Below are 12,551 nucleotides of genomic sequence, written 5' to 3' on the forward strand. Positions count from 1 at the left end.
CAGCACTCACGCTCATTTGTAGTTAATCAGCAATAATAGTGTTAGAGATGTATCAGTGATGGGCCAACTCTTCTCGCCTACAAAAGCCAGGAATTTGATTTGCGCAGCGGTATCACAGGATCCACCTTGCTCGACGAGCTTCTCCCAGCATGCATCGGATGAAGGGGAGAGGAAAATGTCTGGACAGTTTTCCAGTCTGTTTCAGACCTTAAACATGGCCAGATGGACACATTTGCACTCAATTTCACACGGGCAATTTGTTGAGTTTCAGGTTCTCCAGGACTGTGAAAGGATGCCAGCGTACCTGAAGGAAACCCTGAGAACACAGATCACCGAGGCTGTGATTTCCACGCTTACTCCTTTTATTGTGAAGCAACAATGTTGCAGATCATTGTGGCAATGCCTCTCAAAGAAAACTCCAAAGAAAGAAAGGTTTTCACACACAAATGTGAACAAACGCTGAATTAGCCTTCATAAAGTTGTCATACAAGTAATCTATATGGAGGATCAGGCAACATCTTTAATTTAGTCAGTAAATCAATCAATCAGTCTTTGTTTGTATTGTTACTATTCACAACAAAAGTTATCTCATTTCCAACTGGTGCAGGTCTACACCATACTATTTCATTTATTGTGAATAGTTACCTCAAGTTTTATTTGTTCCATAGAGTTTTCTCGAACATCCAGTTGAATGGGGGGGGGGATGAGTCTTACTGGGCACAATCTCATCCTCCGTCTACTGAAATAAACATTCAAGACCCTAATAAGACACAGAGCATCCTCATTCACGCCAGCATCTGCCAGAGAAACTTTTAATCGCCCCTTTATCCTCCTGGCCCTGACGGGCTGCGTCATGGAATGTGTCGGAGCGAGAGCGCTGCACCTCTTCGCGCGCCTCCTCCACTCTGCCCGGGACAAGGCTCTCGGTGGGGGGAGTCCAAGAGTGAATCATGTAGGCTCATTAGCTGCTCTCCACGGCTCCAGGTCCTATTGTGAATCCCTCGCCTTTTCAGCTCGTGGTGAATATCCGTGCCTCCACATAAGTCTGCCCTCCGCCCAGTGATTACCTCTGCTTAGCTCATAGCATGCTGCTCTAATTGAGCTTCATCACGGTGGCCTACTGATAACTACAATTCAGTCAAAACAACATTAAGCACTGCCTCGCTGCTTCTGTAATGAGTTCCTGGGAAAACTGTGCTTTTTTTTTTTTGTTTTAACTTGCAAGTCATATGGGCTGGAGTGGAGTGGAGTGTAGCGAGTGGAGCTCATCTGTATTCATAGGTAGGGTGAGTCCTTGCAGCTACATGTACTTTCTTTTTTTTTCCCTAAGAAATACTAGAATATCTGTTCAGACCGGGTAATTCATTGATAAAACAGGGACGAACAAACGGCTACTGAGAGCAGCTGGCCTAAAGGTGGGAGCGGTGCCCTCGTGGCGCAGACTCTTCCCTCCCTCATCAAACTGCACCCTTGAGCAAGGCGCTTACATTACCTGCAGATGATTTCACAAGACAAACAGTTAGCGCTCATTCATTATTAATGAGGGGGTTAGTAGCCGAGTTTGAACAGCATGACACTGGAGTGGTGAAACAAATCCAGGGTGAGATACACTTAAAAGAACTTTGAACAGCTTCCTATGACGCAAAGGAGGACGGCAGTCATGCTAATGGTGTCGGCGCGACACCGCAGCTTCCCATCTCAGCGGGCTCGCAGAAAAGCGGGTGTCGCGCTCAGATTGTTGGTTTTATTGACAACAGAAAAGTGCTCAGACTGACTGACTGCATCCATAGTCTCAAACAGCACTTTGTTTGAAGCGAGCGGCAGCCTCGAAATTCCAATAACTCCAGAGGGCCGCTCACCGGCTGACAGAGGAAGATTGAGGTTGCTCTGCTCCCGGGCATGAGAGTGTAACAAGTGAGTAATGTCGAGCGCTCGGAGAAATCAGCAATCTCCGCAGCGGCCAATATGCCCATCAAACATCAGCATCGCAGTGTGACAGGAGAGGTATGCACACCAGTTTTCAAGAATTTCAAGAATGTGCGTCCACGTTGTACAAGGCCACACCTCCTGAGTTACTCACACTCAGGGGCTTATGCGGGAAACCAGTCATTTGTTCAACATGTTGTTGCCGTGAGAGAGGTGAGGTTTGTTTTAAGCTGGAAATAACGGAGAATATTTTCATGCGGTCCCTGGAAAATTGTCCATAGGGTGACATGCGTTTGCTCGCAGGAAAAAGTGACAGCGGTACCTGGGTAAAGGACCACAAAGCAGAGCTTGAGAGAAAAAGTCTGCCCTTGCATCTTCCTCGCGTCTGCATGCCCGACCGGTCACGGCTTGAGATGTCGGAGAGAAATGACTGGACGCTGCCCCCAACTAATCTGAAGGTGGAGAGGTTTTGGGGAAGCCATTCACGAGCCGTTCAACCATGCTGGTGGCTTAAGGGAGTGGAGGGCGGGATGGTGATTAGGTGAGCAGCACGTCAGGCTTGCAGGCAGAAAGACCAGAGGTTTCACAGACCTGCAGCTACCATTCACCTCTTATTAACTCTAACCACAATCTCAGTTGTCCACAAAGTTTTACCGACAGCCTCGATCCAACCATTGATGAAAGCTCCCATTCTGTGAGATGCTGGATTTTCGGGTCTCACTCCGAACTCTTCAAATGCTGATGCTTTCAGACTGCGGCCGACGAGGCCTATAACCCACAGGGCTAAGCATTTAACAAGCTGCGAATGAGACTCAAAAATCATTTATGTTAACAACAGTTTTTCCTTCGTTTCAAAAGTTTTGGTGCGCCCAAAATGAGCTGGTTTGTGCAACCCGTCGTCTGAGCGAGTCAAAGGGAAAAAGTGTTTTCTATTCATTCAGAACAGCCACACTCAATCTCAAGGTGAGTAGCCGGCCCTCTTGAGCCCTTTTTCACAAACAAAACTCAGACGGTGTTTGGAGAGTCACTCCCATGTTCGCCGGAGTTGCCCTCTCACACATGTAGCACACAGCAGGAGGCTGACTGTGCCAGATGCGTTCGCACCTGCTGGAAATACTCATCCGCAAAGAGGACTCATCTGTAACGGTTAGCGTTTTTTTTTGGCACTGATATCAATATCACATGTGTTTGGGCGTATCGACGACATCACTGAAAGAGTGGATGGGAATATACAGGCATCACACAGACTCTGTACCTGGGATCTGGAAGGGCAAAGTCTGTGTAATGTCCAGGGCGACCGACTGGGACATTCTCGTTCACATGTACAGCTCCTCCAGGTAATGTCGGGGAAATTTCAGGGTAGCAGCGCTTCTGTGAAAGGCCTATAGAAACGGAGGAATATTTAATTTCAATGGTAAAAAAAAAAACAGTACACCCTTTTTTCCTTGAGGTAATTCATGCACTGATGCACTCATCAGTCCTGATGGGACAATCAGAAGAACGCTAGCGCTGGATGTCTCCGGGTTCGGGGTAAATATGGCCCGTGGTGTAATATTTGTAGGGAGAGAAATCAAAGCCGCAGCCGCTCAGTCTTTTAACTCATGATTTAATATCATACAATAGCTGAGACAAATTCATTCAATCCTATTAATCCCACCTTCTCCTCTGTGATCGTAGCACGTTGAAACGGAGGGATTACGCTCTTCACAGGCAGGATCAAATTCTCAAAGTTGACTCTCTTGCAGACTTCCACTGGCAGGGCAAAAACACATGAACTTTCCCTAAAGGATCCTTTTACTCAAGGCTTTGAGCAGCAATCAGCGAGAAACTCGAGTATGTGGCAGTGGAAGTTGGTGAACAAATCTCCTCAACATCTTAGACACGAGTCCTCCTGCCTCAAGTACCTCAGTTTGTATCAAGCGTCCAAAAATTTGACCTGAATCTCAAAACTCCTCTGCAATTTCACCAGAGGAGCCCACTCTGTAATTTCAATATGCCACTGAATCATTTATGTGGGCACACAAAAAAAAAAAAAAATGCCGTGCCACGTATCTGCCAGGGCCTGTTGAGCACAACCACCCAGGAAAAAGGAGGCAAGAATTCAGCTGCTCGCAGTATCTTTTTTTTTTGGGGCCACTTGTTCCTTGAAAAAAAAAAACTTACAGAAAGTGAGGAGAGGAGATAAGATGGAGAGGGAGTGGGAGAATTGGCTGCTAAAGAGGCAGCGGGATGGCAGGCCGAGGACACATCCTCTCCCTCACTCACTCTCTCGATCTGGCACTGATCCATACGCACAGAGGAGAAAAGTGACTTATGATTAATCATCCCTCGCAGCAGATTCCCCCAATAACATTCCCCCGATCGATACGCCTCGCATGCCAGGAGAGCACCGAACACTGGGCTCATGACTAAGATCTGAAATGATTTAAAGCCTTCTTTTGTCCGTCTACTGAATCCCCCCCAAAAGTTGCCTCCCCTGGTTTCTTCCCCCTAGGCCTTCAAATCACAGTTTATTTTGTTGTCATCATGAGGACGAGCCGTCTCTCAGCTCCGTTGCGACGACACCCAGACCGCCGTCGCACCACGTTGCCGCGGTGAGGCCTACTTGACCCTCCACCTGCGGATGATGCCCCTGCACCGCCTCTGTTTCTGTCTTAGCGCGCCGCATCTATCAAAATTAACAGAGCCGTTCTGACGCTCTTTTTTCTTCCTGTAGATTTACCGCTTTTCCCAGAGCTGCCGTCTGGATTGAAAGAGCCCCGCTGCAATGTTAAACAAATTTACTCTCCTAACAGGCGCATAACGGCCCTCCAACTGCTCTCTCAGTACTCTTCACAGGGATGTTTGCATTTTCAACAAAAGCTTTCATGGATTTCCTATAAAAAAAATTTAAAAAAAGAAAGAAAGAAAAAAAATTGCGCACAGGAGAAGGACCTCTCCAACAACTTACGGATGAGTGCGGTGAATAAGCACGCTGAAGAGAAGTTTTTCATCTCCAAAAAAAGCGACGTTTTAATGTGACGGCACATGATGATAAATGAGGTGGAATGCGCCGATGATAGATTTCTTTATAAAAAATGAATGCTCTCTCATACATAACCATGCGCGCACGCACACACACACACACACACACACACACACACACACACACACACACACACACACACACTCCATCTTCCCCCTCACACACTCTTTCATCCCCTATTCTGTTTGTCTCTCCCAGCCTCGCAGCTATCCTCATTTCCATGTCCATGGATGTGCTGAACGGCTGCAGTCTGTGCACGCTCTCATGTGTCTGTGCATGTTTGCATGTGTTTGTGTGCGCTGATCGTCCAGTGGCCGAGGCCCCAGCGGGGGTTAGGGCTGTGTGGGATGTGTGGAAGCGTCCGCGGGGGATTGGGAAAAAGAGGAGTGGGGGGGGGAGGGCGGGAGGGTGGTTGAGGACACAGTTTCCTTCAGCGGTGGAATGTCTTCATGCGTGTTCCTGTTTGGAGAGGCAGCTCACGGCTCCCAGAAGCTGGCAGGAAACCACATGCTGCTTACACTGGGGCCGATAAGGAGGAGGAGGAGGGGGAGGAGGGCGGTGGAGAAGTGGGGTTTTGGTGGGAAGGGAGAGAGGGAGAGTGGGAGGGAGGGAGGGAGGGAGGGAGAGAGGGAAGGGTGCTTTAGCAAACCTTCAGGAAGGTAGATTATCCCACGAAATGCTGGCAGAGCTTCAGCCTTTGTGCATGCCTGTGTGTGTGTGTGTGAGAGAGAGAGAGAGAGAGAGAGAGAGAGAGAGAGAGAGTGTGTGTGTGTATATGTTGAGGAAAGAATGAGTGTGTGTGACAGAAAAAAAAAAAAAAAAAAAGCAGCTCCTTCAGCTCTCTCAGCAGCGGAGAGTTTCAATGAATCCGGGGCAGGCTCCACAAAAGGCTGCAGAACAAAAGGCCTGCAAGCTGAGAATGTGCAGCGTAGAGGCACGGCCCAATCTCACGCTTTGTTAACTCTCCAGCATAACACTGAATAAAGACTAAGACAATCATGCCTCACTTGTCAATTACCTGCCTGTTGATTACGAATGTGACAGCTCGACGCCTCAGACTACAGGTTTCATGCGTGCTGTCGCCTGACGCAGGAGCAGCCTTGTCATAACATGTGCGCCGTGGAGCGTTTAGGCAGTGAAAATGATTAGATCTTCGCGTGGTATATGTGGATAAATGAGCTGCGAGCAGTCAGTCGGTTGAATCCTGGCTCGTGTCCAGTGGCTAGTAGGATGATCGGTCCGTAGGGAAACGGTTAAAAAAGACTCGGTGTCGGTTTGAAGGCGCAGAATCAATTTTTGCGTGCTCAGCTTCCAACGATTCCTCGCCGGATAATGAACTTAATAAAAGGGGATCATTTTCTCACGCTTGCAAAAGAAAATCCCGTCCGGCATCCGAGGCGCCCCCGCGCCACGCTCAGAGTGAGGACACAAACGTCCCCGCTATGACACTATACTTCATTACAGTGTCTCAAACGAGATAATGAACCTAATCTTCATAGTAGTCGTGCATAAAGAGACGTGACAAATGAGACTGGATAAAAGGGGTTGTCACGGGTCGCCAATTTCCTGTGCGCTACGTCGCTTTCTACAGAGCGGATGGAGCACGAGAAATGGCTAAGACATGCAGTCTGGTCTGCTTTTCGATCATGCCTCTCATGACTGCGTGAGCCTTTTCGGCCCAGCAACACAATTGCATGGGCCGAGCCCAACATGGCTAACCACAGTCTATAGTAATTCCCACAAGTGCGCGCACACACAATCCCGGGGATTATAAATCACGAGCGACGAGGAAAGGTTTCAGCCGACTGCGGCTGGTGTTTATGGTTTTGCTGTGACTGAATCCAGCTGTTGGGAGCCGCATAATGCTCCGAGAGGCGCAGTCAATTTGGCAAATTAGCGTATTGACAGATGGCGCGCCATCCGACCAGCAATCAATATGCTTTATTTTAATCCCTTCAAATGTTTACTCAAGAATCTGGACTCTGGATGCCTTCGCTCGGCGGGCTCCAGCAGTTGGCGTAAAGTATCTCCACCCTCTTGTTACACTTTTTTTTCCCTCCCACTCTCCGACTGTCCGCGCAAAAGCAACACTCTCCCCTAACGCGGGGGGAGAGCGATGGGATGGGATACGCTCCCCCCTCTTCAAGTAGGGCAGCCAAATCGAGCAATCAGACAAGACATCCATCACTATCCTGTGGGGTGGAGTAAATGACCTTGATGCAGTCTTCACACTCAATTTCAGATACCCTTGGGCTCCATTATGGGTAGATTTAAGCAGCGAGTGCGCAGCCGGCCTTCACATTTGATTCTTCGCGATACTAGATGTGATAAGTGTGCGATGCAGCGCAGAAAAAAAAAAGGGGGAGAGTAATAGGGGGGAGGTATGGGGGGGAGGGGTGAGTCAGCAGGTGATGAAAGCACAGCAGAAAATTAAGATGGAGTAAGAGGGCTCCAGGAGATGAGAAGCGGAGACGGGCGGAGGACACGTGGAAGAGCGAGCAGCTAGAAGGTGGCTGTGGATGGAAGAGGATAGATTGCTTTTCAAGGACTTTCCTCGCCCCCCACCAGAGCAGAGAGCTCTACCTCAAAAACCAACAGTCCTCCAGGTAGAGTAGCCGCAATACGAGGGTCATTTACAGACAGGAAAAAAAAAAGAAAAAGAAGATCTCGAGAGTGATCCATCACAGCGGCGGCAGCACATGAGTGAATTTCAGCATCTGTGGATGTAAAAGAGCCTGCCGCTCTCCGTCTCTCTCCTCTCCACTGGCTGCTGGAGGAGAAAGCTGGTCTACGAGTGGGTAAGTGCTCCCCCTCCCCCTCGTCCTCAACTCTCTCCGCTGGCAGCTGGGAGAGGAAAAAAAAGAAAAACATACGCACAGATGAGCACTCGCAAATGAAAACATGTTTGCGTACCAGCAACACACAGGCGGGAATTCGGTGCAAGACATCAGATCCGCTTTGACGGCGCAACACAAAAAAAGTGATTCAACAAGAAAACAAAAGCGAGCGCCTGCCGAGTTTTGATGTAATTTGTATTTGAACAGGGGTTTCCTTTTACTTTCCCTTTTTTTCCCCTCCCCTTTGATTGAGTGTGCCGCGTCCCTTCCGTCCCCACCAGTCAGGAAGAGCCAGCCTGCTTTAGCAAATGCAGCAGCGCGCCGCTCCCCTGGGAGTTCATTTGAGAAACACCACCTGCAGGTTTGAGTGGCATCATTAACAAAGGTCAGATGTGCTCACTGTGAAATCATACACACATACACACATGAATTTCTCATTGACTTGTTAATACACCTGATTTCCTTGCCCAGGGTGACAGTTTGCCCTTTGCTGTCTTCCAGGAGGCGCGGGTGCACCGTGTGGGCGCCACGCGTTTGATTTAATTAAGAGGCCGCTGATAACACTTCACACTCGAGCTGAACAAGCATGTAAATAAAATCAACATCATTAACGAACCAAGCGGCAAAACAAATCAATATGGGATACTCAGAGTCTTCAGTGGATTGTGGCACCTTAATCCCTGTCTGAGGCCGCAGGCTCTTATCGGCCCTGCAGGAATTGAAGAATTTGGGACGGGCAGTTGCTGTGAGTTCAGGAAACGTGATCTCGTTTCATATGGTTTACATGGAACATAATCTTGTTCTAAGCCAAAAGATCAAGGGATTCACATTCTATTTCTGTATAGCTGGGGCCTGTCCTCTAAAGGATCCATAGAATCCCCTAGATTGTCACCACAAAATGACTATTGACCTTCTATCACCCCAACCCCAACCCAACTAACCCAAGCTTATATGATATTAGCTAAGGAGTGTGTTTCCCTGTGGCACTGCTGAGGATTTAAAGGTGTAATATTTACCTGTGTTTTCCATTTTAGTTTCTTTGGCAGAGTAACATTCTCTAATAAGCACCAAATACAAGGTGCAGCTGAGGCTGATAGGAACATCATTTGAATAACATGTTGTTGTTGAAAACCAAAGTGTTGTGCAAATTAAAATCTGGACCTGATCATGGCACTAGGAGAAAATAAAATCACCCTCCAACTTCAATGGTTTTTACCAAATGTGTTGACGATCCTGCTGGCAGCGCTACAAGAAAGGTCACTGGATCACACTGGGCTCATCCTCTGAGCAACATGAATATCTGAACCAATTTTCATGGTGATCCACCCCGTAGTTGTTAATACATTTTTAAAATACAACCAATAAAATGTCTATTTCAATTCACACTGACTCCGAGGGGAAAGTCGGGATTTTCTGAAGTTGTTAGGATTCCCTCCTCTGGGGACCATGAACGTCTGTACAAAACATCGTAGCAACCCATCCAAAAGCTGTTCCAGTATGATCATCTGGACCCATGCGGATAGATGACTGACAGACCAATTAACCTACATCGCAGACCAACAATAGAGCCTAGACTAAAAGGGGGGAACGGGGCCGTGCCGCTGCTGCTCCTGCTGATTTAATACAGGGGAAACACACCAATAAGTTATTCACACACTTCTCATCACCAGGGAGGTCAAACAAACGCTTCCAGATCCATCCTATACGTGCATCCCCGCAATGCCCCCGTGTAGCGTGAACAATTTGCGGTCATAACATTGTGAGGAGGGCTGTCATGTGGGTAGAAACACACCATTAAGAGTCAAGCAGCTGTGTCAGATCAGACTTTTACACAGCCCGCTGCTCTGTCATGTCGGAGAAGGTTGCGGCTTGTCCTTGTCCACTGAAGCGAGTGTTTGCGCAGTGGAAGCAGGCCCAGGGCCGGGTTGTGTGTGCTGCACTCATCCATGTAAATGTAATGTATAAAACGCTTTGCGGCGCTCCCTACTTCTCTGCCTCGTAAGCGAGCGTGCTACACGCGGAGGCCTGTGTGGCTGACGTGTAATCACGGCGGAACGAGGACAGATGCAACAGTGCCGTGTGTCGTCGCAGCCGGGCTTGTGTGGAGCGCATGAAATACGACTCCTGGAGATGACAGAGGGAACGCTGTCACAAAGGAGAAAGAGTGCATAATTACAAGACGTCAGAACACAAGGAAAATATGAGGGATCATCTGAGAGCACTTAAAAAACCCTGTTTTACAAATACAGGGTTGGGAGTTGCCTTTGAAATCTCCTAGCGACTAGGCCTAGGGTGTCTAGGAGTCAGGGTTTGGGTCAGGTTAGGGTTCATTAGGGTCAGGATTATGGTCTTTCCACTCAGGTTTCCTGGAGGGCAGGATGTCTGTCCTGCAAACGGATCCAGTCTAGCCGACCACATTAGAAGGGATCCACAACAACAACAACAGAGAAAGAGACTTGTTTATCCACCTCCCCTAAAACTGAATGATCTGATCAGGATTAGAATGATGTCCTGTGTCTGTGGGTGTCACAGAGGCTGGGAAAAAAAAGCAAAAACTGGCTTGGCATTCACATTAGAGAAAGAATGGTCTGGTAAACAGAACGATGTGTTGCCTCTGGCTTCAGTTCTGTTACACTGTTACAAGAAGTTGTTCATATCCCTCAATACAACGCCCACATTGTTGAGTGAGCTCATGCAGCAATGTCATGTGATCACATTTTTTTTTCTTTTTTAGCCATGGCCTTAGGGTTGGTAACAGTGGTCAGTTGGTCGGTCCACCACTTTGAGACATTTCAGGTCCATGCTGAGATGTCTCAACAACGGACATTCATGGTTCCTGCAAGATGAATACTAAAGACTTTGTTGATGCGCTGACCCTTTCTTAGCAACTACTGGATGGAGTGCCATGCGATCGAGGAGACTTAATTAATTAATTTCACGCAGTGGTGATCCCTCCACTTTTACCAGGTCAGTATGTTTCTTCTGCGATACTTTCGCTCATGACCAGATCCCTACAATAACATCCCCATCAGCCTGAGTGCGGCTGTACTGTCCGCTTTAAGGCAAATTAGCAGACGTTTGCTTAAGAACAAGCTAAACTACAGTGGTGGACATGGTAAACATTACACCCCTTGCACATTGTTCACATGTTAGCATGGGCATTGTGAGCAATTGAGCGTGCTGACATAACCATTAACTTAGAGCAGCTGCACCTGTAGCCTCACACAGCTGCTGACATTTCTCCTCTTGCATTGAACATTATGTATTTTGCTTTCATTGTTTTGATTAGGAGGCCCCCGTCAGCAGAAATGACAAAACCGTGGATTAAAATACTGCATCCAGAAACCTTTAATCCAGTGCTCAAGGTGCTGGAGATTACTTGGTGAATATGAACTATGAATACTGACAAAAGGATGGCGAAAGGCAGCTGATCAGTTAGCTGACACACAAAACTGATAAGATCGCTCGAGAGTGCTCCACTTAAAGTCCACAGACAGCTTCCAAATGTGTCATGTCTTGCCACATTCCTAGTAAGAACCACCCGAGTAGCGTACCTAGTCACAGTACGTCACCAGACTCCCACTGTGTCACTCTGACTCAACCTCTTATCACGCCGTCTGAGTCAATTCACTTCAGTTCAAACACCCACATTCACATTGAAATCAGCAGAAAAAATGCGGTTATACGGGGGGATCTGCAGTCAATTCACTCTGTTATTTTTCCCATGATTACATTTTTCAAAGTAAAAAGTCAACATCAACTTCACAAAATACAGTATGAACAAACGTGGAGTACGGTGCCAAACAGACAAAACAGTCGCTGACAAGTTGACAGCAGCGCAGCATATTTCCCTTATTAGGTTCTAAACAGACATCATCTCACAGTTTGGAAAATGACAAGATGCTCATTTTCGCTCGTAACTGGTGTCCAGAATCAAGGTCTGTTCTCGATTAGAGCCTGTCACGATGCCTTCTGCCACATTCTTGCATCCTCCAGCAGCCTGGATGGTTGTGAGGCTGCCAAGCTGTACATTTCCAGGGAAGAGGCTGCTGGCACTCGACGCTCTACTTTATGTTGCTCTCCGTCTCCCTCTTTCCCCCTCAGATGAACAGGATGAACCGAGAGTCATCCAGTTTGTTTGTTTTTTTTTGCTATTTTTCTGACCCTCTGAGAGACGTGGAATGTTTCTGTTAGTGGGAATACCGAATGCTTGTGTAGCTTGAACCTACTAGACTGGTGTTACACGTACACCAACTAAACCAGGGAAAAATCTTTCGCGATGCTTAGTGGCCAACAAAAACACAATATATGATTGATTGCTGGTGATTTTAGAAAAAAAGGAGGCAAAGACACACACCCCCGTCTACAACGGGTGGAGCAGGTCACAGTTATAGGTTCCTTGGAATTACTACTTCCCACGGAACCGTAGGAAGGCTAAATTCCGGAGAAAGATTCTGGTCAACTTTTACTGAGGAGCTTTAGAAAGCATCCTGACTGGGAACATCTCCAACTGGCACGGCCCAGGACAGGACCGCCCAGAACATCGCTGGTACCATCTACAGAACATGGATGAATGAAGATGACTGGACGGAGCCCAAAGGGACTGCACGGGTTCTTTAAACGCAGGTTAACCCGCTGAAAAAACAATGTCACGTTTCACATTACGAATGTGCCTGAAGCAGTTGCAACAGAGAGAGAGAAAAACAATGAGAGAGAAACAACAAGAGACCCATTGTGAGGGAAGCATCTGTAAAACGGTGGAT

The sequence above is a fragment of the Acanthopagrus latus genome, chromosome 6 (genome assembly GCF_904848185.1).
Source record: "Acanthopagrus latus isolate v.2019 chromosome 6, fAcaLat1.1, whole genome shotgun sequence".
Lineage (NCBI taxonomy): Eukaryota > Metazoa > Chordata > Actinopteri > Spariformes > Sparidae > Acanthopagrus > Acanthopagrus latus.